At 34.9% G+C, this 27861-nt stretch overlaps 1 protein-coding gene across 2 annotated transcripts in view; it reads left to right on the top strand.

Moving 5' to 3' along the window:
• The window catches only part of LOC101900239 (sestrin homolog), a 147412-nt gene that overhangs the window by 5191 nt on the left and 114360 nt on the right, over positions 1 to 27861 (top strand). The window contains exons 1-2 of one of the 2 annotated variants that reach the window (XM_059130840.1): positions 867 to 1031; positions 15733 to 15847. The gene's annotated coding sequence lies outside the window, so the exon portion shown is untranslated. Of the gene's footprint in view, positions 1 to 866; positions 1032 to 15732; positions 15848 to 27861 lie in introns of those variants that run through there. The other variant, XM_059130839.1, reaches the window with a different exon arrangement.

A 27861-nucleotide genomic window follows, 5' to 3' on the forward strand; every position in this document is an offset into this window, starting at 1 on the left:
TTTAACAACTGTCGGACGAGTGGCTTAGAAATGTCAGCTCGCTGAAGTTGGTTGCATTTTTTTCACATACACACAAATTGGCAGAAGTCGGGCACACTTAGAAAAAAATTGTAATCAGCTGGTAGCTCTACATTAGCTTTCATGGTAGAAGAATATAGGTAGAATATAGGTGCTGGGACAATAGACTGTCAAACCAATTTTGGAATTGAAAATATTGAATGAAAAATTATATAAATTTGGAAAAATTGTTGAAAAACGCGAATTATAATAGCCTCCGAATGACGTAGTATAAGAAAACAGATACATTTTTTGACATATGTATCAATGCTCCCAAGCGTTGATGCATCTACCTGTATTCTTCTGCCATGTTAGCTTTTTGTTGTACCATGCTTGTGTGTATTCTCACCTTAAGCATTTTCATTTGTACGGCACCGAATCATGAGAAGTTATTAAGAGATGTCAGTTTGTTTATGAATAATCCAATTATTAATCCTCTGTTTATTTTTCTTTTTGCCTCTTGATAAGCAAAGGAATTTAATCTAGAATGCGGAATTTAAAGTCTGCCAGAAAAAGTATGTTTCTTTCTCATTAATTTCCAGCAATTGCCATGAAGCATGAAACAAACAGAACACAATCTGATAAAAAAATGCAAATAAATTATACAATTTAATAAATATAAATAAAAATAATAAAAAAAAATTCGCTGTCTTGCTTCGTTCCTTGGGAAATGGCAAACAAAAGGGAATAAACACTTAAGAATAAAACAACATAAAACATTTAAAAATAACCAACAGTAATCTGCGATATGCTTTCTATCTTTATAATATTTTCATTTCACTGAAATAGCACAAAAAAGCCAAGTTTATGCAAATAACAAACGTTTAGAACAGAGAATAGTTTTGATGCTATTTTATAAAAAAACGAATACAAATAAAAGTGCAAAAACATGAAACAAACCAAAAATATTTTTATCGCTGCTGAAAAGAAATAAATGGTTATAGAATCCAGTGCAAATTGTTCTTTTTAATGTGGTAAGTAATAAAAAAAACCAACATTTGGTATTCTTAATGATATGTCCAGTTTAGTAAGTCAAATGTAAACCCTCTGTGAGTCAGAAATGACAGTTAGTTACGATTCATAGTAGGAGAAATGGGAGAGACATTTTGACATTTGAGTTACTGAGAGATTGCAAATTCTTACAGGGGAAATTTCCCCAGCTATTATCCAGTAACATCAGCTGTTCAGTAATCAGTTGTCTTGTAAACAAACAAATGTAACCAACCTATCATGGTAGAAGAATACAGTTAGTCGCATCGGCACAGCTGCTAGGACAATGAACTGTCAAACCAATTTTAGATATGAAAATGTTGAATGAAAATTTTTTTAAATTTGTAAAAAATTTTGAAAAACGTGAATTATAATAACCTCCGAATGACGTCGAATAAGAAAACATATACAAATCTACTTATATATGAAAACACTTTTAAAATTTTTTGACATAATAATGTTCCCTAGCATTCATGCGTCTACCTGTATTTTTCTATCATACAACCTATGTTTTGAGCATGGTAGAATTAAGAAGGTAAAGTCATACAATCATATATTTAATTTTTTTTTTGAAATAATTCATTTGACAACATTTCATTGTCAAAATGTTTGTTAACAAATTTCAAATGTCAACTCCATTGCTCATACGTCAAAATTTAAATCTATTATATTTCATTTAACGGAACTGATAGTTGAAATCCACTAGATTTCGCATGTGTTAACATACCTTAAGGCTATAGATGTGCAAGAAGCAATTGGATCGGCAAGAATTTGCAAACTGTCGGCCAAGGTCTATATGAGGTCGGCCAAGAAGACTACTAATAACGGTACCTCCCGATATTCGGTATTTTAATGATTTTAGGGACATTTTTCACCAGAATTGTTTAAAATTTGATATTTGAAGTTCGTAATGAATACTACAGCCTTTAACAGGAGATTGTCAGTGCATGTCCACGTCTTCGTATAGCCGCCAAATAACGGCACCTCTCGATATTCGGTATTTTAATGATTTAGGGACATTTTTTTTAAGTTTCTAATGGATACTACAGCCTATGACAAAAAAATGTCTGTGCAGATCCACGTCTTCGTATTGCCCCCATATAACGGTACCTCCTTATATTTGGTATTTTGGTGATATTAGCGACATTATTCATCGGATATTTCGTATTTGAAATTCGTAATGGATACTGCAGCCTAAGGCAGAAAATGGTCTGTGTAGGTCCACATTTTGGTATAGCCCCATGTAATAGTACCTCCCTATATTGATGATTTTAGCTACATTATTCACCGATTTTTTTCAAGATTCGCATTTGAATATTATAATGGCTTATGACAAAACCTACCTATGCAGGACCACGTCGTCGTTTAGACCCTAATATGACGGCTACATTTGGTATTTTTAAGATTTTAACGGATTTTATTTTTTTGAAAATTGCCAAATTCGTTCCAAATGGTGGAGGGTATTCAAAGTTCGGCACGGCCGGCTCTATAATAAGACTCTCATCGCTTTAAGTATACAAGGACCTTAAGCTACTTTTCAATGCGAAGGCCAATGGTCTACCAATAGTACCTTAAGATAATATTCAATAAGTATTCTTCGGATGGTCTTCTTAAATAAATATTCAGGTCATCTTCTATAAGAAGACCTTCAGCTGCTCTTCAATACGTAGAAGTCTGGTATACTAAAATATGACCTTGAGGTGAAACCTTCGAATGGTCTTTAGATAAATATGCAGGCCATCTTCTATAAGAAGCCCTTCAGCTGCTCTTCAATAAATAGGCCTTCGTCTGGTCTACCTATGGTCTTCAGCTGGTCCTCTCTATATAGACATGTAATTCCTCTTCTATTTATGAGAAGACATTGGCGTTTTGGAAAACATTCACAAAGAATTTTAACTTTAAATGCAAATATGTCAAATTTATTTAGATACATTTATCTTTACACTTACTCATCAGATAAATCATTTCTTTTTGTTTGTTTTTCAAATATTACATGGTGTAATCATTCGTATCTTCCAACACACATAATTCCTAGTCACTTACTTTTTTTTAAATGCCTCAACTCTCCTTTGAAATCGACACTTGTTTTATATTCCATTTTCTTTGGTTAGAAACAAAATAACAAAAAAAACATATTTCATGTTCACACATTTCGTGGGGTAGAGATTACAGAAAAAAGATTTATTTACACCTCCATGGTGATAGCTGGCAAAAATCTTCCAGATAATGAATGATTAAAGTCGACACGTAGTCGACCAGACCAGATAGACCAACAGACAGACATTCGTTTAATTTGCTGATATTTCAGCTCATACATATGTTGATAATCCATAATATATGTGAAGAGAGCGAGAGACGAGGGGAATATGTTTTCGTCGTCTTATACCGCCATTCGTTCCGTAAACAAATTAATTCTTTGCTCAATGTGTTTGTGAGCGATAAAAATAATTGAGTATAAGTTAGAGTTTGTTTTGTTTGAATTGTTTTATTTTTTTTTTTTGCTTTTAACAAGCTGGAAAGGTTTGTTGGCAGCAGAGATAATAAAAAAAAACTTCAAACATTTCCTAATTGCAAGAAAAACAAAAAAAAAAAAAAAAAAATAAAAAACATATGTATGTCTGTGACCCCAATGATAGGCATCTACTTCGACAGTACACTGTGCGTATTTTAATTGCCTAGAAACTGGATAAAATTTGATACAGGTAATATCGGAACTAAAAATAAATTAGAAGCGTAAGAAGAGTATGTTGATTTTTTAGTTCTTTTTTAAGAATTTAGGGTTAAGAATCTTTTTTTTTTTGCTGAGAGAAAAATTTTTGAGTATCTTATAAACGCCAAAGCCGGAATTTTTTACATTATAATGTTATAGAAGAAACAACTGCAACCAACTTCAGACTGCTGTCATTTCTAAGCCACTCGTACGACAGCTGTTAAAATTATTCCAGTGAAAGCTCATTATATTGTTTGCAAACGTACAAAAGCATTTTGGTGATAATTTTCCAGAAAAAAAATTATTCGTGATGGAATTCAAGCGTGATTCCAGCATTTAAATCTGAATAAATCTTTTGTGTGTCGTACCATCGCTCGTTACCGTGATACTGGTAGCGTAGCCCGACGTCAAGGAAGTGGACGTGGATGGAAGAAAACATCAACATCAACAACAGAAATGGTTCGAAAAGTAAAGAAGCGACTTGATTTGAAACCCGCGTCGCAGTGGCCGAAAAATGGCTCGTGAGCTGAACATATCGCAATATTCCATTCGGCAAATATTGAAAAAAGAGCTCGGGGTAAAGCCAATGCAATTCCAAAAAGTGCAAGAACTTACACCGCAACAGAAAGAAAAAAAGAGCTAAAGAGTTGCTTTGCTTGCCCGAAAGTGATGAACTGCCGAATTTGGTTTTCTCCGATGAGAAAACATTCGTTGTCCAGCAGTTTGTAAACAAACAAAGAGATCGTGTTTACTTTCTTAAAATGTGCACCTTCGGTTGGCCCCCAGAACTCAAGTCATGGTGATGGTGTGGGCCGCCATAACAGCCGATGGTCGCTCTCCGCTCGTATTAATCGAACCCATGGTCATCATCACCATCAGAATAAATGCCGAATATAATAGCGAAAATATTATGGATGGTGTATTAAAGCCTTGGGCATTCCAGTAGGACTCAGCACCATCGCACTCAGCACGCGACACCCAAGAGTTGTTACAAAATGAGGTTCCTGGCTTCATTTCCAGCGAACAATGGCCACCAAAATCTCCGGATACCAATCCGTTGGAATATTGTGTCTGGAGTATTTTGAAAAGCAAGGTTGATCACCTCAAGCCATCGCTTCGCCGGGAATGGTCCAAAATACCGCAGAGCAACATTCGGGCAGCGTGTGACGGTTTCATTGGCCGTTTGAAGGCCAAAAGTCGTGACAAAGGTGACCAATTCGAACAAATCTAAACTTATTCTAAAATTTAATGCTATTTCCGATATATTTTTTGCTTTAATTCAATAAAATTAAAAAAATGTAAAAATTGTGGCGTTTATCTTTTTTGCAGTTTTTTTTATCTCACCATGTATTCTTCTGCTATTATCTCATAAATTGTACACATATGTGGTAGTTTCAATTATGGTAAAAGAATACAGGAAGTCGCATCAACGCAGCTGCTGGGACAATGAACTGTCAAAGCAATTTTGAAATTGAAAATGTTGAATGAAAAACTATTCAAATTTGTAAAAATTGTTGAAAAATTCATATCATTGGGGTCGTATAAGAAAACTTATAAAAATCTATTTATTTTTGAAAATAACAAATACCAATAAAAATTTGTTGACATATCAATGTTCCCAAGTGTTGATGCATCAACCTGTATTCTTCTACCATGGTGTCGATATGCTCTTTCTTCTCCATATCGTTAGTGCCTATACTAAACAAAATTCGTTCCCCTTGACACCACTGTTTTGTTCTCTTGATTTCCTTCTGTAGTTGAAATTTCTCGTCCACTGCATATCTTGGGCCTCGCTGCTTTGCATTCAAGTATTTTTTTTACACTTTTGTGGTATTTATTGCAAATTTGTCGTATGTCCCGCATGTTGATGAATGATGAAATCTTAATTGAGTGTATCAAATTCTTGACGTGACCTTGGTTAATATTAAATGGATTAGATGTTGTTGATGTTGTTGTTATGCATTCGTATTGTTTATTTATTCAAATGGATGGATGGATGGCGTGGAGGGAACTACTCACAAAATGAAAGCAAATGAAAAATAAAATAAACAACATTTTGCAACAACAAAATACTACGGTATCCCGAACAAACAAGCCACACTGTTCTAAAATAAACAACTATAATCAGGAATCTCTAAGCCGGCGGAATGGCGATTCAATTTTTGCTGACATATTTGCAGTGGAAATAACTCGTTTTAAATATATCATAATTATTGTTCTGTTCTAAAAACCTGCAAGAATCTACTATTTTACTGATATTCCAAGTAACTTTTTGCACCTCATGACAACACAAAAACAAAGTTATATAAAATACAGGGTGAGATTAAAAAACTGCAACTAAGTCCAACGCCATAATTTTTATATATATATTTTTTTAAATTTTATTGAATGAAAGCAAAAAATGTCGGAAATAGCATTTAATTCTAGAATAAGTTAAGATTTATTCGAATTGGTCACCTTTGGCACGAATTATGTCACACGCGTCACACGCTGCCCGCATGTTGTTCAGCGGTATTTCGGCCCATTCCCGGCGAAGCGCTTGCTTGAGGAGATCGACACTTTGGTATTTTTTAGTGCCAACCTTGCTTTCCAAAATACTCCAGACACAATAGTCCAACGGATTGGTGTCTGGAGATTTTGGTGGCCATTGTGCGCTGTAAATGAAGCGAGGAACCTCATTTTGTAACCATTCTTGGGTGGCGCGTGCTGAGTGCGCTGGTGCTGAGTCCTGTTGGAATGTCCAAGGTCTGCGGTCAAAATGTTTGCGTGCCCAAGGATTTTTATACACCCTCCAGAATATTTTCGCGATAATATTCTGATGCCACGGTCGATTAATACGAGCGGACTTTTATGGCGACGACCATCGGCTGTTATGGCGGCCAACACCATCACCATGGCCGGCGCTTGAGTTCTGCTGGCCAACCGAAGATGCACATTTTCAGCTGACATCTGTGACGAGTAAACACGATCATTTTGTTTGTTTACAAACTGCTGGACAACGAATGTGTTCTCATCGAAGAAAAACAAATTCGACAGTTCACCACTTTTGGCCAAGCGAAGCAAGTCTTTAGCTCTTTTGAGTATATTTTTTTCTCTTCTTCTGCGGTGTAAGTTCTTGCAATATTTGGAATTTCAATGGCTTTACCCCGAACACATTTTTCAATTTGCCGAATGGAATATTGCGATATGTTTCGGCCACGGCGACGTGGATTTCGATCAAGTACTTTTCGCACCATTTCTACTCATGTTGCTGTTTTCTTCCGCCCACTTCCTTGACGTCGTGCTACGCTACCAGTATCACGGTAACGAGCGATGTTACGAGACACAAAAGATTTATTCACATTTAAATGCTGGAGTGCTCTAACGATAGCCACTTGTGGTTTTCCAGCCAAATATAAAGAAATCACACTATCACGCTTGAATTCCATGGCGAGTAATTTTTTTTCTGGAAAATTCTCAACAAAAGGCTTTTGTAAATAATATAATGAGCTGTCACTGGAATAATTTTAACAGCTGTCGGACGAGTGGCTTTAAAATGACAGCAGTCTGAAGTTGATTGCAGTTTTTTCATCTCACCCTGTATATAAAGAGTGATTTGTAAAGAGCTTGATAACTTTTAAAAAAAAAAAAAACGCGTAAAATTTGCAAAATCTCATCGGTTCTTTATTTGAAACGTTAGATTGGTCCATGACATTTACTTTTTGAAGATAATTTCATTTAAATGTTGACCGCGGCTGCGTCTTAGGTGGTCCATTCGGAAAGTCCAATTTTGGGCAACTTTTTCGAGCATTTCGGCCGGAATAGCCCGAATTTCTTCGGAAATGCTGTCTTCCAAAGCTGGAATAGTTGCTGGCTTATTTCTGTAGACTTTAGACTTGACGTAGCCCCACAAAAAATAGTCTAAAGGCGTCAAATCGCATGATCTTGGTGGCCAACTTACCGGTCCATTTCTTGAGATGAATTGTTCTCCGAAGTTTTCCCTCAAAATGGCCATAGAATCGCGAGCTGTGTGGCATGTAGCGCCATCTTGTTGAAACCACATGTCAACCAAGTTCAGTTCTTCCATTTTTGGCAACAAAAAGTTTGTTAGCATCGAACGATAGCGATCGCCATTCACCGTAACGTTGCGTCCAACAGCATCTTTGAAAAAATACGACCCAATGATTCTACCAGCGTACGAACCACACCAAACAGTGCATTTTTCGGGATGCATGGGCAGTTCTTGAACGGCTTCTGGTTGCTCTTCACTTCAAATGCGGCAATTTTGCTTATTTACGTAGCCATTCAACCAGAAATGAGCCTCATCGCTGAACAAAATTTGATTTTTGATTTTGGTAATAAAATTCAATGATTTGCAAGCGTTGCTCGTTAGTAAGTCTATTCATGATGAAATGTCAAAGCATACTGAGCATCTTTCTCTTTGACACCATGTCTGAAATCCCACGTGATCTGTCAAATACTAATGCATGAAAATCCTAACCTCAAAAAAATCACCCTTTACTTTGTGGGGTCTAAAATACAAACTAAATGTACCCCCATAATATGGTGGAGGGTATAAAAATTAACTTTGCCACTTTTCATTGTATTATTTTCTTTTTTTCCACTCTTTTTTTGTCTTTCTGTTCTCTCTGCAGCATTTAGAAGGTTATTTATATTCCAACCATGGTAGAAAAATACAGGTAGATGCATTAACGCTTAGGAGCATTGATATGTCAAAAAATTTTGAATATCTTTTCAAATATAAGTAGATTTTTATATGTTTTCTTATACGACGTCATTCGGAGGCTATTATATTTCGTGTTTTTCAACAATTTTTACAAATTTAAATAATTTTTCATTCTACATTTTCAATTCCAAATTTGGTTTGACAATTCACTGTCCTAGCAGCTGTGTCGATGCGTCTACCTATATTCTTCTACCATGATTCCAACATACTTTTTGTACCTTATGACAAATGGCAACACAAAAGCAAGGTTGTATAAAATAGTAGTGCTTTCGCGCATTCTTCTTTTTCCTTCTGTTCTTTGCATGTAAATGACACTCATTATCCCACATTATCAAACAAATATTTTAAGCAGCTAATAATTAACTTTAAATGCAAATATGCCAAAAACTATGTTAGAAACGAAATGTTTATTCACAATTTTTTTTTATAACAATAACTTATCAATTTTGCAAAAATAACAACCTTGTTTGTCACTCACAATTTGTCTATTTTCAAAACAAACAAAAATCTGCTGATAAACTTGATTAAAAAAATGAAAACAGAAAATTTGCAGAGGGCAAAAGAGAAGAAAGTTTGCAAATTTGAACAGCAAACTGGGTTGAATGGAAAAATAAAAAAACACACAAACTACACACACTAAACAAAATCTGAAAATAACGGCAAACATAAAACCGCCAACAAAAAAAAAAACTATACCAACCATTGAACGACTCAATGTTTACTAAAATGAGTGAGGAGGTGATTGAACTTGTTGAACCTTAAATGAAAAAAAAAAATAAATAAATAAAAATTGTTGCACTAACATAAATACACAGACACACATACTGAACATATGGGTTTCTATGTAGGTGCCTTGGGTTAGAGCTTTACCTAGCACACATATACCATACCTACATGCATATTTATATATACATTCACATTATGAATGCACTCTATCATTAGAAGCGCAACTAGTGTTGGCATGTTATTTTGCTGCTAACGTTTTATTGTCGTCGTCGTCGGCGGGGAGAGATGGCGAGCGGCATATACCCAACCATATACAGCGGTTGGCCATAGAAAACAACTAAATTGTGACTTGACAACAAGAAATAAAAGTGCGCTTGGCAACAACACAGCCATGGAGGAGAAATGAGAGAAACTATCGCCTCATAGTTTCCAGTGCATTCAGCTCTAGATTACCCAGTAATTTCGCCAACTTCAAAGCGAAAAATGCAATTTAAACATAACAGTGATGGGAATAAGTTTGTATACACTGGTGTTTGGCTGGCCAAATTGCAAACGTCAGCTAAGTACTTTTGTTGAAATAACTAAGGAAATTCCCATAATTTGTAGTTAAGTTATTCCATGGTAGAAAAATATAGGTAGATGCATCAACGCTTGGGAACATTGATATGTCAAAATTCTTAAAGTGTATGGTCAAAAATAAGTTGATTTTTACATATCCGACGATAATCGGACGTTGTTATGACATGCATTTTTAACAATTTTTACAAATTTCGATAATTTTTCATTTAAGATTTTCAATTTCAACATCGGTTTGACAGTTCATTGCCCCAGCAGCTGTGTTGAAGTGTAAGGTCAAAAATAAGTTGATTTTTACATATCCGACGCGAATCGGATGTTGTTATGATATGTATTTTTCAAAATTTTTTACAAATTTCGATAATTTTTCATTCAAGATTTTCAATTTCAAAATCGGTTTGACAGTTCATAGCCCCAGCAGCTGTGTCGATGCAACTACCTGTATTCTTCTACCATTAGTTATTCTTAAATTACGTTTACACGTATTAAATCTAGTAGAGTTAAACGGTTAACTTCTCTCAAATCCAGAGGATTTAATTTGCGTTTACAAAAATGGAATTTGACAGAAAATTCATAAAGCAGGTATGAAGATTTTGACAATATTGTTGTTTTTGTGTATTGTTGCCCTGTTATATATATTTATTTGGTTGATTGTTTGGCTTAAGGTCATTAAAAACTATGTTTGTTTTTGAATTTATTTTTTCAATATTTCTTTTTCCTCCGGAAATCTTACAAATAACACAAATTACAAACTGATTTTAACAATATATAACACAATAAATAACATATATTTTAAAGTAAAAGCTCGTCTATTCAGTTTAAATGTCACTATCAAACTAAGATTTCTTTCGTCGGTATTTATGAACTAGGCTCCTGTAAATGTGAGCCCAGTGTTCTGTATAGGTTTTATAATTAATTCGTATGTCATTTGGTAAGCTTATAATATGTAACATTTCCAATGTAAATTGTCTTTTGTAAATATTTTCTTGTGCTAATATGCCGACGCCTTCAAGGTTGGGTTTATGTCCTGCCAATGTGCAATGGTCAGCTAGAGCAGTCTTCTGTTCGAGAGGTTTTTCTCTTTTTTTTATCCGAATTATGTCCGAAAAGTCTAGTTTTTAATTTTGTCTTTGTCGTGCTGACATATGCCTTTTGACATATGTCAGCGTCGTTCCCATTACATGTTATCCTATATACTACATTGCACTTGTCCTCCTTCTTAATTTTAGATTTTGTTTTACTAAACATACTGTCGACATTGTTATATTATTTTAAAGCTAATTGATAGTGGTCGTTATTTTAGATGTTTGATTTACAAAGAATTTCTGAGCATCCCGGTTTTATACATCTTTTCTTGTCTTGGCTCCTTTTTATGGTTCGTTCTAGATTGAAAATTTTATTAAAAAAATTAGTCGCTCTGCTTGTTTTTAGAATAAAAGTTGATCAATCGTTCTGACGCCGTTGGTTTTTGGTACCAATCTAATTTAAGTTTATTTTTGCGTCCAAATAGGGTAGTCTATCATTTCTCTCCATTTCGTGTGTAAATTGTATGCTCGGGTCGAATGCATTTAGAATATTTAATGTGGTGTTGATCTCAGATTTCTTCATTGTACAAAAATGTCGTCTACGTATTTAATTACTGCTTTCGGCTTTGTCGTCAGTTTTTTTTTAAAGAAGCATCCAATAATTCCTCCATTACGAAGTCCTTTTCGTTGTTCGTACACCTTGTCCGGATATATGAAATATCTAGAGTCCTTTATGCAAAAGATCAGTATTTCTTTAAGTAGTTCTTTAGGTATTTTCCTTGTGTTTTTGTAAATTATTCCACTTTTCATCTATTGCTCTTAAAGCTAGGTTAATCGGTACGATGGGGAACAACGACCTCTACGATCAATGTGTTCTTCAATAAATTAACCAGCCCACGGCCTTTCCAAGTATATTTAAACACTTGACTGAGGATCCACCATATAACATTAATGATAATGAATTTGGAGATTGAAGACGAGGTATTAATATAATTCGTCAATATTTTAAAGCTGGTTATTCTGGGGTTTTAAACGTCATTTTACGCCATTTTATATGGATAAGTCCAGAGAAAACGAAGAAATAACCGTTTTTACGTGACCAGGACACAGAAAATAAGAGATTATTTATTATTTTATAAAATGTGTCACTTGTCATACGTAAAAATTTTAGGAAGTAATTTAATTTTTATTTTAAAAATGAAAAAAGGTTGCCATATTCTATTTAGTAGTTGTTTAATATTTAGTTTTGCACATATAATTATGGACGCCCCGGCTTCAGTTGGAGCAAATTGAACTGAATGCAACTGGTAGACTTGTAAAAACAACTACTCTATCTGAAAATCTTGTAAATATGTTGATAAATGGATAGTAATCCTATAATCGGCATATCAGTCAATAAGAAATTCTCAATCGTGAAGTGATCTAGTTCATACGTTCCTTTCAGTGAATCGTTCAGCTAAACGAATTTGTTCGTGAACTTAAGGCATCATTTCCTTTCCAATAAGAAGAAGCATTTACAATGACAAACGATACACTCTGCTTCTTTTTTTCTGTTTAATCTTCCATAGTATAAACACGTTATAAATTAAATGGGGATTTTATTTATCAACTACAAAATACTGCATCCCTAAAATGCGCAAATTGCAGTAGCAACAGCAATGTATATGCGTGCATGTGTGAAAACGATAATTTTCCGTGTGAGAAAAAAAAAAAACAATCTGATTGAATCACTGTTGCTATGCGCTTTTTCGTTTCAATTTTCACCGAGACTTTTTGCCAACAGTCGCGTAAAAAATTGCATGTAGCAGCAACAATTTAGCTAATTGGCGGTTACAAATAACATGTGATGACCTTTCATGGTTGTAATTTTTTTTCATGGGGGAAATTTTTCGTTAAGGGAGAGCTGTTGGGGAAAACGACACACATATGCCTGTAAATATCCAAAAAAGATCACTTAATCTTCGATATTGGCCAATCACTACCACTCTCTTAATATTTGACAAAAAATACCCCTTCCATCCTTATAAAAGAGATCGAAAATCAGTAAGTTACGTGAATTCATTTATGATTCATCTAAACAAAAACACAATAAATTGTCAGTGGTCAGTTGTTGGCCGCCGGCAATCTGTATCGTGTTGCTAACCTAGATAATATTTTTATATTCATAGACATCTACAGTTCGAATACCCACTATTCTGATAAGATTAGAGACGACATATGGGAAAAATAAAACAATTGAATACAAAAAAAAAAAAAAGTGGCAATAAACCTGGCAACATCATTCAGCTAGTCAGTCAGTCAGCCAGTTAATTGGTTAAATTAATTTAACAGACATGTTAAGTGATGGGTGTGAAAACGTGAATTGACGACACTGATTTTTCAAGTGTTTTGGGTGGAGAAGAAGACAAAATTGCCGGGATCAACTTTTGAGACAAGCTGAGGTATTTTTTGGCAATTAATAATATGACATGGTATCTTATTTCTATTTTTCTTAAAAGAAAAGGGATCTTGAAGATTGGGACTAAAAAGTTACAATTTTAACATATTTGCATTTAAAGTTAACTACACGGTAGCAGTTTTTTGAGATTGGGTGAGAGTGACAAGATAGACAAAGTTTTGTTCTGTTGTTAGAAAGAAATAAACCATGTCTTCGGCGTGAAAATACAACCTTGTTTTCTTTTTTTCTTGAACGAAATGTGAAAATACAGCACTGTTATCAGCTATACATGGCAACAGTGTTGTATTTTCACGTCGAAGTCAAGATTCAATCTTTAATCTGTTTTAGAACACGTTTATACTACTAATATCACTCGATTTCAAATGTGAATTGTGAATATTGTATACGTAAATCGTTTTTATAAATCCACCGGTTATTATTTAACGTATAAGCCATGGTAGAAGAATATAGGTAGAGACATCAACGTTGGGGAGCATTGATATGTCAAAAAATTTCAATTGTTTTGTCAAAAATAAGTAGATTTTTATATGTTTTCTTATGCGACGTAAATTGGAGGTTGTAATGATATGTATTTTTCAACCATTTTTATGAATTTCATTCCTATTTTTTTATTTCATTTTTCATTCAAGATTTTCAATTCCAAAATCGGTTTGACAGTTCATTGTTTGAGACAAGCTGAGGCATTTTTTTTTTGGCAATTAATAATTTGACATGTTATCTTATTTCTTGAAAATTGCATATTTTTCTTAAAAGAAAAGCATTGGGGCTCAAAAGTTAAAATTTTAACATATTTGCATTTAAAGTTAATCTTTGAGAATGGGTGAGAGTCACCATGGTATAAGCTATGAAATTGACATTTGAGATCGAGTGGATTTCGTAAATCTAAACGTATTGTTGCTGCCAAAATGGCAACAGTTTAACATGTTATCACCCCCAATTGCTCTGTTCCAGTACCTACAAGAATCTACTAGTTTCGCAATTTTTTTCTATATCATATAGGTTATCGGATATCGTAGTATTTCCACATTCTTGTAGTTCTGGAACACACCAAATATCTTCAAATGACATTGGTTGAAAAATAGTGTTGCTGGTAGAATAAAAAAGGTATTTCAACAAATTCTTGCAAAATATCGTTTAAATGATGACCTTTATACGGAGGCTATACCAAGACGCGGACCAGCATAAGTATTTTTTTTTTGCCATAGACTGTACTACCCATTACAAACTTCAAATATGAAATTTAAAGCAATTCTGGTATATAATGTCGCTAAAATCATCAAAATGCCAAATATTGGGAGGCACCATTATATGAGAGCTATACGAAGACTTGGAAATGCATACGAGGGCTATACTATCCATTACGAACTTCAAATACAAAATTTGAAACAATTCTGGTGAATAATGTCGTAAAAATCAATAAAATACTGAACGTCGAGAGGAACCGTTAAATGGGGGCTATATGAACTTAACCTGCCTACTACTACAAAATACGCTTGTGTGCAAACTCTTAGGCTGGAAATACATAAAGCGCATATTTGGCTGGTTTAAGTCATCGGCTGGCTTCTTCGTAGATGATCAAAGGAGTTTTAGGTTGACCTAGATCGATTTTGGCCCTAGGCTCCTTTGTTCATTTCCGAAGAAGCCAGCCGATGACTTAAGCCAAGCAAATAAGCGCTTTATGTATTCCCAGCTTTAGCCATCTCTCTCAATTCGTTCGAAAGAAAGCGTAATTACCAAAAATGGACATCGATAAATCGTCTTAAAATTTTATGCTGATCCAGAATATTTATACTTTGTAGGGTCTATCATGAATATTTCGAGGAGTTACAAACGGAATAACAAAGCTAATATATCCTCCATAGAATGATGGAGGGTATAAAAAGCATCGATGGATATGCTTGTTTGAAATCACTATTTCTGAGAGGATTGCATTATTTTTAAATGAGGAGGGCACACACAAATATGGCGTTCTCTTTTATTACATTTTGTTAAGGTGAGAATACATAAAACGTTTTTTTTTTCACTGGCAAGTCATCAGCCGGCTTCTTCAGAAAAGAACAAAGGAGTGTAAGGCCAAAATCAAACTAAGTCAACCTAAGACTCCTTTGTTACTCTAGGAAGAAGCCAGCCGATGACTTAAGCCAGCCGAAAAAGCGTTTTATGTATTCTCACCTTTAGGTAATTTGGAAGAGCAAAAAATAGTAGCATGGTTGCCAGATACTGTCTGATTGGTTGAATTTAAAGGATTGCCATTTAGTTTTGACATTTTTACGATTTTCGTACTTTTTGGACATACTTGTTCTCTCAGAGCGAAAGTGTCATTTCTCTCTGATATTAGTTTTTAAATTAAAAAAAAAATCACTGGAACACAAAAATTTATCATTTTTATAATAGAAATTACCATTTTTAAATCAACTCTTTTCTCTCCTTTTCTCATATGTTTCTTTTTCTTCTCTATTTTCAGATATTCTTCTTTTGGAGTGAATTTTCTTATGATTTGCTGGGCTTTTATTATCACCTGCTACCGTGCAATTAATACAACTTATGTGAATCTTCTGCAACGTGTTTATGTTAATAAGGTATGTTCGTACGTATCTCTCAAATATTTAAACAATTCATATAATATTTTTATAAAAAAAATTAACAAAAATATATATGGCATTGATTATTAGATGTTAATTGTTTGGTTCGACTTAAATAGCACCGCAAAAAAAAACTTGGCTAAGTAAACAAAGATAGACAGACATTTATCGTTGGATAGAGTGGGAGGGGTAGAAAGATGGACAAGGTTACAGTGCACAGTGGTCGCTGCCATTGGCCAAAATTCAAGAAATGAAATCAGATATTTATTGTCAAATGTGTAAACATGAACTCTTAAGAGGTTAAGCTTTTTAGAAAACATAATAATCTTGGCTTCATTCTAACGGAACACTTCGAAAATAGCATCAAAAAAGAGAAAATGTAGTTAGTTGATTTTTTCAGTGGGATCAGTGAAAATGTGGAGTAAAAATATATCTGTATTACAAAATTAAATACATTTTAAAATGACAAATCTGGGTATAATTATTGAAAAGCAAGGTATTGACCTATTTTTAGTGCAGTAATTTGTGTGTTTAGTAGAGTATAGACGATGTGAGTGTTCTGAGTTGCCTTTAAGATTAATTTTGAAAATAAAATTGGATTTCAGTTAAAGTTTTAATTCTTTTCCCCCCTGAATCCTCCAATGTGATTTTTTTCACGCCATTAGTAATGGTCCTAAGATTCTTGAAGTGTTAATTTAAATGTCAGATTTTGTCAGATTTGTATGTTATGCCCAATATACTGAAGTGACTTCGCTGCAATTTTGTCATTTCTATGGTGCTAATGACATAGAATATGTTTTTGTTGTTTGGATTGATAAAGATGTAAATGAGAGGCGTTCAATATTGTTACAAGGATTGACTTCCGGATGCCATATTAATGTCGAAAATTTCAAGGACTTTACACTGGAAACTGCTAGAGAGTTAACAAATAGATATCCATGACACTATCTTACACCCATAGTTCATAAAGTTTTAATACATGCTCCCGACATTATAATATATGTCGTTGTATCGATTGGAGAATTATAGGGAGGCCGCGAAGTCTGGCAACAAAGATATAAAAAAAGTTTCGACTAAATCATACCTGAAAAATTCTCGTATTTCAACAAACACAGATCTCATTAACCGTCTTCTTCTGAGCTCTGACCCTTTTACAACTGGACAGCAAACGTTACCAAGCAATAAAATATATTATTAAAATCTGCATTTGATTTACTTGAATAACACTGAAATTCATATATATCCATTAGTAATTTTAAATTGAATTGTTTATTTTGTTTACAAAAACATTGTCTACTTTGTTTACAAAAAAAAAAAAATAAATAAATAATCAAATTTGGAATTGATTTGTATAAAAATACTTATATTTTTGGAGATACCATTACAGGGGGACTCTTCCTGAAGGCGGGCCGTTCCAAATAATTTTCAGTAAGACTATTTTTTAGGTCTTGAGAACGTAAAATGTCAAATAACAGAACAATCTAGTGTAGAAATGTGACGAAAATTGGGCAAATAACCCTTATTCGGGAGGTACGTTGTAAGGGGACCATGCCAAAACATGCCTCGACCATATCCATTTTGTCACATTTTTTATTTTTATCCCATCAATGTACCATAACCAAAGATTCATATTGATATCTGCACTGAAAGTATTTTTGGCCGCTGTTCCCATACGACCTCGTCCACTGTGCAGTGGTAAAACAAAATCCTGATGAAAGAATGTCAACAACAACAAAACAGAAATCACTTAACAGAAAATTGCTAAAATTCGCATATCTAAGCGAATAGTTGTTGTTTTCTGCAAACTTTTGTTTGTTGTTGATAGGTTGGGTGGTATAAAATCACGTATCATTGTGTTTGGTAAACATGGAGATCATAAATCGATTATATTTCGTAAATAATATTTCTATTATTGATTTTCTACAAAAAGAAAATATTCCGATGGCATCTTAAGCAAATTCCAGTTCCATTTCCAGTTTGTAATCCGGATTAACCTTAAAAGTACGTTTACACACAAAATCTGAATTCGGGATAAGGATCAATCAAACGCCATATTTTTACATACAGCGCCAAACAAAACACAAGTCATTATCGTCCGAAACTGATAAATTTTAACTTATATATGGTAAACTATTTCCCTATTAGTACCCAACGTTTATACAAAAAAGGTACAGCGATCATTACTTCTTATTTGAAACTCTAAACTCAGAATTAGTGTAAACAAAATTATTGGCACACCAAGCAGCACTATTGTGAATGATTGCGTGCTTCTAAAGATATGGCAACGATCGAGCACACAAGTACATATCAGGTTCCCATGACCCAAGTTTAAGGTCCACCTGCCATGGTAGAAGAATACAGGCAGTCGCATCGGCACAACTGCAGGTACAATGTACTGTCAAACCAATTTTGAAATTTAAATTTGTTGCAGGCACCGTAAACTAGGATTTATAGCTCTAGAAGTCCTTTAGAAAATTGTATAAATAAATCCACGTTTATAGCTCCACGTTTATAGCTCCTATAAATCCCATCCTAAGTCGATGGCAGAAAAAAATTTGCGTGAAAGGGCCTTAGGAAGTGGCCTTTTCGCCAGGAAGAAGATAACATTGTCTGAAAAATTAACAAGTCGGTATCAGTCGGGCTTGTCGACATATGTGTACCCTCCGACTTGGGTTATGATTATTCGAACTGTTGACCCTTTATGTTCCGAAGCAGTTGGCTAATATTGGGGGGAAAATTACAAGAAATTCGAATATTTATATTCACTTTTATGCGAAATCATAAATACCATATTCATCTCAGGTTTCTGGCTGAGAGAAATGTTTAGAAATAGCTGGTTGTAAAGAATCGGCGAATTGTTTCGCCATTTATGACAGATATAAACATTGGAAATTGTGACAATTTGTGGGTGAGGTACCAGAAGGGGTTGGCATATATATATATATCATCTTCACAACAGATCCTGTGTTAGCAAAAATATTTGGATGTGTGAAGTTTGAAGAGAGTTTTGATTTTTTGAACCCGATGTGGGGAAGGTACCAGAAGAAATGTTCCGATCTGTACCATCTTTATAATAGATTTTGTATTGATGGAAATATTGAAATGTACCAAGTCTGAATGGAATCCGATGTTAATTTGGCGTTTTATGCGCTTCGTGGATACTCAAAATGTTGACCCAATGTGGGGGAGGTATCAGAAGGAATGGACCGATATATCCCATCTTCACAACACATCTTGTGTTTGAAGAAATATTGGGATGTGTGAAATATCAAGCGAACCAACCGAATTCTTATTTCGGATTTTATGATCGTTTTGGTTACTCAAAACATTGACCCTTTGGGGAGGGAGGTACCAGAAGGAATGTTTCGATCTCTACCATCTCTATTACAGATCTTGAGTTTATGGAAATATTGAGGTGTGCCAAGTCTGAGTGGAATCGCATATTATTTTCACGTTTTATGAGCTTCATGGATATTAAAAATTGTAACCCTTTGTGTTGGAGGTACCAGAAGGAGTGGACCGATATTTTCAATCTTAACACCAGACCTTGAGTTAATAAAAATATTGTGATATGTGTAATTTAAAGATAATCGGACACTTACATAACATTTTATAAGAGTTATAATTATTCAAAATTTTGACCCTTTGTGAAGGAGGTACTGGATGGAGTGGATCTATATTGTTCATTTTATCACCAGAGGGAGTGGGCCGATACTGCCCATCTCCGAAGCCGATCTAAGTTTGATAATAATATCAATATGTACCAAGTTTGGATGGAATCGGATATTCCCTTCGAGAGTTATTGTGCCAGACAGACAGACGGACATCACTAGATCGATTTCAAATGTCCTGAAACGGATTTGGCCCAAAGAGACCTAGGGTCTAAAAAAAAAATGATATAGCCACTGCGCCAAAGGTTTCGTTTGGTACTGTATGTAATGTTAATTGTTCTATGTGTAGACTTTGCACACTTCGTGTGATACATGGACGACATACGTACTATTTTTGATCATGCGAGCCCTATGTATTGTGTATTGTGATTCGTTAATTATCAGGGTTAATCCGGGTAGAGATTTTATATGTTAACTTTCTTTAAGTGTACTTCAACAGATCTTTTGATTAAATCTTGTGTATCCAGATTAATTCTTAGGAGGATAAAAAAAACTTAAAAAGAAGTAATTTTTAAAAATATTCCAATGACAAAATATCTTCCAAAGGTCTTCACATGGTACAATGAAATAAAAGTAACCTTATTTCAAATTAGTATTCCCAGCTCTGCATTTAATGTAATTTACTTGTCAAAATTTCAAGCATAAATAATAGATCCCATCTCTGATTTTGTGTGCATACAATGGATTTATGATATTCATAGATTTTGACAATGAGATGTTGTCAAATGTATAAATTTGAAAAAAAATTGTAGACATATGATTACATGACTTTACCTTCTTAGTTCTACCATGGGTCTTCATAGTTTTCTATATAAATATAGCTCCCTATAACTAGGACTGATGATTTGTCTCTGAAACTCAGTGGTTAATGCATTGTGAAAGGCTTAAAGGTGAGAATTTATAAAACGATTTTTGACTGGGTTAAGTCATCGGCTGGCTTCTTCGCAAAAGAACAATGGAGACTCCTTTGTTTCTCTACGAAGAAACCAGCCAATGACATAAGCCACTCAAAAAAGCGTTTTATGCATTTTCACCTAAACGTCCGCATTGACGACTCTCAGAAGCTTTGCTATCATTCACTAACAACTAATAAAACAATATCGAAATTTCCTCCTCACGTCATCAAAATTTCAAATATTTTTATTTTCGCGACAATTATGTGACGAAATTTATTTAGCGTTTTGCATAATGCGAATTATTCGCCGAACAACGAATGCAATTGTAACAACAATGTGTCATCATCTTCATCCTCAGCCATTTGTTAGTTGTTTTTCTCAACTTAATTCAATTGGTTCGATGTGATAAGAGGAGGATACAAAGAAATGTCCCATGGCATGGGGATGGGGCAATGCAAGAGCAGAGTGGGTGGGAGCAGCAATAACAAATGATAACGCACAAAGAACAACAACAGCAAATCTCAAATCAATTCTATTATTCGTCATTTTTGGCACAACAACTCGTTGAAAAATGCAATAACAACATTGAAAATAGAATTCTTTGAAACAACTCAACAATAACAAGTTAAAAAGCAGTAAGTTTGGCTGGGTCGAACTTTGAATACCCTCCACTATATGGAACGAATTTGGAAATAAAATCCTTAAAATATTCTGTTAAAATTTTAAAAATACCGAATATAGCCGTTATATTGGTGTTTCTACGACGTGGACCCACACAGGCATTGTTTGTACCAAATTCAAATTCGGAACTTGAAATAAACGGTGAATAATGTAGCTAAAATCCTCAAAATATCGCATATAGGGAGGTACCGTTATATCGGAGCTGTGCGAAGACCTGGACCAGCATAGACAATTTTCTGTCATAGGCTGTAGCATCCATTACGAACTTAAAATACGACATTTCAAACAATTCGCGGTGGGTTGTGTACCTAAACTCGTCAAAATACCGAATATAGGGAGGTACTAATATATATGAGGCCTATACGAAGACCTGCATAGACAATTTTCTGTCAGAGACTGTAGTTTCCATTACGAACTCTAACTGCGTAATTTGAAAAAATTCCGGTGAATAATGAGGCTAAAATCACCAAAATAGCGAATATAAGGAGATACTGATATATGGGGGCTATGCGAAGACGTGCACCTGCACATACAATTTTCTGTCTTAGGCTGTAGTGTCTATTGCGAACTTCAAATACCAAATTTGAAACAATTCCGGTGAATAATGAGGCTAAAATCACCAAAATACCGAATATAAGGAGATACTGATATATGGGGGCTATACGATGACGTGGACCTGCACAGAAAATTTTCTGTCACAGCCTGTAGTATCTATTTCGAACTTCAAATACCAAAGTTGAAACAATTCCGGTGAATAATGTAGCTAAAATCATCAAAATACCGAATATCGGGAGGTACCGCTATATGGGGCTATACGAAGACGTGGACTTGCACAGATAATTTTCTGTCATAGGCTGTAGTATCCATTTCGAACTTCAAATACCAAAGTTGAAACAATTCCGGTAAATAATGTCGCTATAATCATCAAAATACCAAATATCGGGAGGTACCGTTATATGGGGGCTATACGAAGACGTGGACTTGCACAGATAATTTTCTGTCATAGGCTGTAGTATCCATTTCGAACTTCAAATACCAAAGTTGAAACAATTCCGGTGAATAATGTCGCTAAAATCATCAAAATACCGAATATCGGGAGGTACCGTTATATGGGGGCTATATGAAAACGTGGAACTACATGGCCCATTTACGAACTTAACATGCCAACTGAAAAAATAAACATATGTGCAAAATTTTAGCCTTTTATCTCAATTCGTTTGAAAGATAGCGTGATTACAACAGACAGACGGACAGGCAGACAGACAGACAGACAGAAAGACAGAAAGACAGAAAGACAGAAAGACAGACAGACGGACATCGCTAAATCGACTTAGAATTTTACGCTGATCAAGAATATATGTACTTCGTTGGGTCTTACATGAGTATTTCGAGGAGTTACAAACGGAATGACAAAGCTAATATACCCTCCATAGTATGGTGGAGGGTACAAAAAAGTAACGCTAAAGTCACAAATTGACAAAATAAAAATCTCGTGAGTAAATTGTTTAAAATTAAACAGAATTTCGAAAGTTGGACAACATCGGCAACCATCAACAAAAACAACAGCATCAACATAAAACGGTGTGCCAATGCGTCTCATGCCAGAGGAACGAACATTGCTCTTTTTATTCGCGTAAACATTTCGAAACTATTTGCAGAGAATTGTAAAAAAAAAAAATTGCGTAAGTTTACGTTTTTGGATGCATTTCAATTCTGAAGAAGACACACATCTGTTGCAATCTTGTGATTTATCCCAGATGTTTAAAACGGAGAACATACAAATGTACGTACAAATATGCATGTACAAATTTAAATGACAGATCTTTGTCATAATTTGTTTATTTTGGATTGATTTTACATACAGAACCCATATACAGGGTGAGATGAAAAAATTGCAACCAACTTCAGACTGCTGTCATTTCCAAGCCACCCGTCCGACAGCTGTTAAAATTATTCCAGTGACAGCTCATTATATGGTTTACAAGCGTTCAAAAGGATTTTTATGAGAATTTTCCAGAAAAAAAGTTATTTGTAATGGAATTCAAGCGTGATAGTGTGATTTCTTTATATTTGGCTGGAAAACCACAAGTGGCTATCGTTAGAGCACTCCAGCATTTAAATGTGAATAAATCTTTTGTGTATCGTACCATCGCTCGTTACCGTGATACTGATACTGGTAGCGTAGCCCGACGTCAGGGAAGTGGACGGAAGAAAATAGCAACATCAGCAGAAATGGTTCGGAATGGAGAGAAGCGACTTGATCGAGACCCTCGTCGCAGTGGTGGAAAAATGGCCCGTCAGCTGAACATATCGCAATATTCCGTTCGGAAAATATTGAAAAATGAGCTCGGGGTAAAGCCATTGAAATTTTAAAATGTGCAAGAACTTAAACCGCAACAGAAAGAAAAACAAACAAAAAGATCGTGTTTACTTGCCAAAGAGGTCAGCTGAAAATGTGCACCTTCGGTTGGCCACCAGAACTCAAGCGCCGGCCATGGTACACCATCACCCATAACAGCCGATGGTAGCTCTCCGCTCGTATTAATCGACCGTGGCATCAGAATAAATGCCGAATATTATAGCGGAAATATTCTAGAGGGTGTATTAAAGGCTTGGGCAAGCAAACTTTTTGGCTGCAGACCTTGGACATTCCAACAGGACTCAGCACCATCGCACTCAGCACGCTCCACCCAAGAATGCTTACAAAATTAGGTTTCTCGCTTCATTTCCAGCGCACAATGGCCACCAAAATCTACGGATACCAATCCGTTGGACTATTGGTGTCTGGAGCATTTTGGAAAGCAAGGTTGGTACTAGATGCAAGGTTGGCAGATATTGCTCGATGAGATCGATTCAGATAAGGATAATATCAGTCCAAATGGACTAAATTTTGGCAATTACGACTGAATTCATCCTTGAAATCAATACTTCAAATTTCGTGTAAATCAGTTCAGATATAGCTATGGCTCCCACATATATAATTTATCCGATTTGGGGGTTAAAGTTCCTCACAAGCGTAATATGCATTCCACAACAATGATTTTTGGTAGCATATATCAGATACAGCTCCGAAATAAGTGTATCAAATTTTGTCAAAATCGGATTCGGGTTAATTGTGCACCAAATAGCCAATATTTGCTAAAAAGTACTGAATTTCAGTACATCCGACCGAATTCAGTCTAGAAGCAAGTATATAAAATTTGGTCCAGATACAGCTATAGGTTTCATCCGATTTGGTGTTTAAGTCCCTCACATTTTTAATATGCATTCGAAAACAATGATATTTGGTATGAGATATCTTATAGAGCTCGGAAATACCTTTGCCAAATTTTATCGAGAGCGGCTAAGATTTGGATATAGCTCCCATATATATCCTTACTCCGATTTCAGGTTTATTGTGCAAATAATGGCTAATATCAGCCCAAATGGAGTGAATTTTGGGTTCCGATATATATTTTTATACCCTCCACCATACTATGGAGGGTATATTAACTTTGTCATTCCGTTTGTAACTCCTCGAAATACTCATGTCAGACCCAAAAAAGTAAATATATTCTTGATCAACGTAAAATTGTAAGTGGATTTAGCGATGTCCTTCTGTCTGTTGCAATCACGTTATCTTTCGAACGATTTGAGATAGAAGGCTAAACACACACACACATGTTTATTTTGCCAGTTAGCAGGTTAAGTTCATAAATGGGCCATGTAGGTCCACGTTTTCATATAGACCCCATATAACGGTACATACCAATATTCGGTATTTTGATGTTTTATTCACCGGAATTGTTTCAAATTTGGCATTTGAAGTTCGTAATGGATACTACAGCCTGAGGCAGAAAATTATCTGTGCAGGTCCACGTCTTCGTATAGCCCCTCATATAACGGTACCTCACAATATTCGGTATTTGTATGATTTTAGCGTAATTATTGACCGGAGTAGTTTTAAATTGCGTATTTAGAGGTCGTAATGGGAACTACAGTCTGTGACAGAAAATTGAGTATGCAGGTCCAGGTCTTCGTATAAGCCCCATATATCAGTACCTCACTATATTCGGTATTTTGACGATTATAGGTACAAAACTCACCGAAATGGTTTGAGATATCGTATTTGAAGTTCGTAATGGATGCTATAGCCCGTAACAGAAAACTCTTTATGCAGGTCCAGGTCTTCATATAGCTTCGATATAACGGTACCTCTCTATATACGGTATATATTTTAATGATTATAGCTACATTGTTCACCGTTTATTTCAAGTTTCGAATTTGAATATGGTAATGGCTTATGACAAACAATGCCTATGTAGGTTCACGTCGTAGAGACCCCAATACAACGGCTATATTCGGTATTTTTAAGATTTTAACAGAATTTTTAAGGGATTTTATTTTTTGAAAATTTCCAAATTCGTTCCAAACGGTGGTTGGAGGCTATTCAAAGTTCGGCCCGGCCGAACTTACTGCTTTTTAACATGTTTAAATTATTTCCAATACTTAATTAATGGCCCAGGGTATGTCTGATGCGGCCTGCCTGTCTGACCGAATTTGATTCTATTTTTATTGTGGTTTATTTTTAACGTTTTTCTGCCGCTTTTTTTTTCATTGTGACAAGCTTTTGCCTTAATTGAAATCAATTAATTAATTAAATTGAATTGAAATCAGTTAACGCTGAACTTGGACAGAGTCACAACAACAACAATAACAAAAAAAAAAAACCAGTAAAGAAAGTCTTAAAGTCGGGCGGGGCCGACTTTATGATACCCTACACCACTTTGCTAATTTAGTAGAGCTCCACATAACAATAAAAGTTTTTATGGGAGAATTCAATCATACACGCTATGATTATAATTATAACTTAAAGTTCAAAGGACTAAATATGCCGAAACATTTGTATCTTTTAAATTCGGAATTGTATTGCCCATTTGGTGCACAATTAATTTGAAATCGGATAAAGATATATATGGGAGCTATATCCAAATCTGAACCGATCTCGATAAAATTTGGCAAAGATATTTCTGAGCTGTACTTGATATATTTCCCTGAATATCGTTGTTACGGAGTGCATACTACGGCTGTGGGTAACAAATATGACAAATCGGATGAACAGTATATATGGGAGCTGTAGCTACATCTGAACCGATCTTCACCAAATTTGACATACTAGCTTCTAGACCCAATTCGGTCGTAAGTGCCAAATTTCATCCCATTTGGACAAATATTAGACGTTTGGTGCACAATAAAAGGTAAATCGGACGAAGTTATATATGGGAGCTATATCCAAATCTGAACCGATCTCGATAAAATTTAGCAAATGTATTTCTGAGCTGCATTTGATATGTTTCCCCAAATATTGTTGTTGCAGAGTGCATATTACGGCAGCGGTGGACAAAAATAACAAATCGGAAGAACAATATATATGGGAGCTATAGCTATATCTGAGCCGATTTCGATCAAATTTGGCATACATATTTTCAGACCTAATTTGGGTGTATATGCAAAATTCCATACAATTCGGGCTGATATAACACGTTTGGTGCACAATAAAAGGCAAATCGGACGAAGATATATATGGGAGCTATATCTAAATTTTGACCGATTATTTCCAATTTCAATAGGGTTCGTCCTTGGGCCAAACAAATGATCTGTGCAAAATTTCATCTGGATTGGGCAATAAATGCGACCTGTACTTTGTTTACAAAAATACATGGACAGACGGACGGACGGACAGATGGACGGACGGACATGCATAAATCGATTCATAATGTGATTCTATGCAGATCATCAAAAGGAACTATGGGTCTATCTCGTTTCCTTCTGCCTGTTACAAACAAATGCAAAGACATAATACCCTGACCACCTTGTGGTGTAGGGTATAAAAATCCATAAAATTAGGGAAAAAGAGGTCAAGTAACTGAAAATAGGTTTAATAGAAAACAATCAATAAGGAAACGGAGGAATCTGAAAGAAATGCATTTTTAAGGTTATGGAAACTGAGAGGCGATTTGACGGTTTACCATGAATAACGAACGAATTAACTCTGCGAAGACATGTCATAGTTATAAAAGGGATTATAGACAGATTGCTTATAGAATCTTCAGGGTATGTTCATGCGTATTTACATATGCATATACGTATGTTTTATTTATGTTTCTTCTGGCCAAGTCTTTTCTTGTGCCTCCTCTTTCTAAGAACTAATTATTGTTGTTTTTTTTCTATGGGTTTCCAATTTCAAAACAATCCCAAAAATAGTTCTTTTTAAAACATTTTCAATATGGATTTCAAAATGTAGCTGTCATGTCAATGGCTTTTCGTTGTCATCAATGTCAAAACAAGCATGGCGCGACCTGAAGATGTCAATGGAAATGCGAAGGGCAATGAAATAAATAATAATATTAATTTTCACAGTGGATACAAGAGTAAAATATTGGATATAAAAGAGGGGGGCGAACCTTTATGTTGCCAGGATTAGTTTGGAGAAAAAAGCTATTCCCGGGCCTCAATTCATTTTCTATAAAATTATGAAATAAAAAAATTTTTGAATAACCAAAACGATCATAAAATCCGAGATAAGCAGCCGGTTCTCTTCAAATTACACGCATCAAAATATATTTATTAACCTAAGGTCTGGTGTGAAATTGGGATATATCGGTACTCCCGTGCTGGTACGTCCCTACAAAGGGTCAAAATTTTGAGCATCCATGAAGTTCATAAGACAAGAAATTAACTTCCGCTTTCATTAATACTTGGCACATCTCAATATTTCTAGTAA

Source organism: Musca domestica, unplaced genomic scaffold (assembly GCF_030504385.1).
Source record: "Musca domestica strain aabys unplaced genomic scaffold, Musca_domestica.polishedcontigs.V.1.1 8, whole genome shotgun sequence".
Lineage (NCBI taxonomy): Eukaryota > Metazoa > Arthropoda > Insecta > Diptera > Muscidae > Musca > Musca domestica.